Source organism: Octopus bimaculoides, chromosome 2 (genome assembly GCF_001194135.2).
Source record: "Octopus bimaculoides isolate UCB-OBI-ISO-001 chromosome 2, ASM119413v2, whole genome shotgun sequence".
NCBI lineage: Eukaryota > Metazoa > Mollusca > Cephalopoda > Octopoda > Octopodidae > Octopus > Octopus bimaculoides.
Genome location: NC_068982.1, coordinates 78,998,489 through 78,999,407, shown reverse-complemented (window position 1 = coordinate 78,999,407; position 919 = coordinate 78,998,489).

Here is a 919-nt window from a genome sequence, read left to right as displayed (position 1 = left end):
GTGTGTGTGTGTGTGTGTGTGTGTGTGTGTGTGTGTGTGTGTGTGTGTGTGAGTGTGTGTGCGTGCGTGTGCGTGAGCAGTGTTGTGTTTCCCCAAAATTATTGCAAGCAGCTATCATCACAAGTCTAACAACGTGACCGGAACTGATAAAACACACACACTCATACGCACACTTTGACACAAACACACACACTCACACACACATACACACATAAGGCAGCAAATATAACATACATAAACATACACATATACACATATAAAATAGACCTACACACAAAAACTATAAAAAAAAACATGAACACCAATACACACGCATACACACAAATATGATACCTGCACTCACACATACATACAAACAAACGGACACAAATACAACACACGGATATGGAGTACACATACACACTCTCTTACACATACATACGCACAGATATACACACAGATATACACACAGATATACACACAGCCATACGTAAATAAGTATAAGCCCAAAAAATATATACATCAATATATAAAGAAGAAAACAACAGCCAGAACGACGACAACAACATCGACAAGCAGAACGAACGTAATATAAAAAACAAAATAAGCAAAATAAACAAAATTGATGTGAATGTTATCAGTGACGGTCGAGTTATCTCTAAATGTTATCACTAACGGGAGAGAGAGGGAGGGAGAGAGGAGGGAAGAGTTGGGGAGAGAAAGAGAAAGAGAGAGAGTGTGTGTGTTTTGGAGAGAGAGAGGGGAACAGAAATGAGTTGGGAAGAAAAAGGCTGGCGCAGAGGGAAGAGTAAGGCAGGAGAAGCAGAACGAGTGGGAGGATGGAAAGGTTAGGAGATTTAGAGAGAATGTGTGTGTGTGTGTGTGTGTGTGTGTGTGTGTGGGTGTGTGCCTGTATGTATATGCATATGTGTGAGTATAT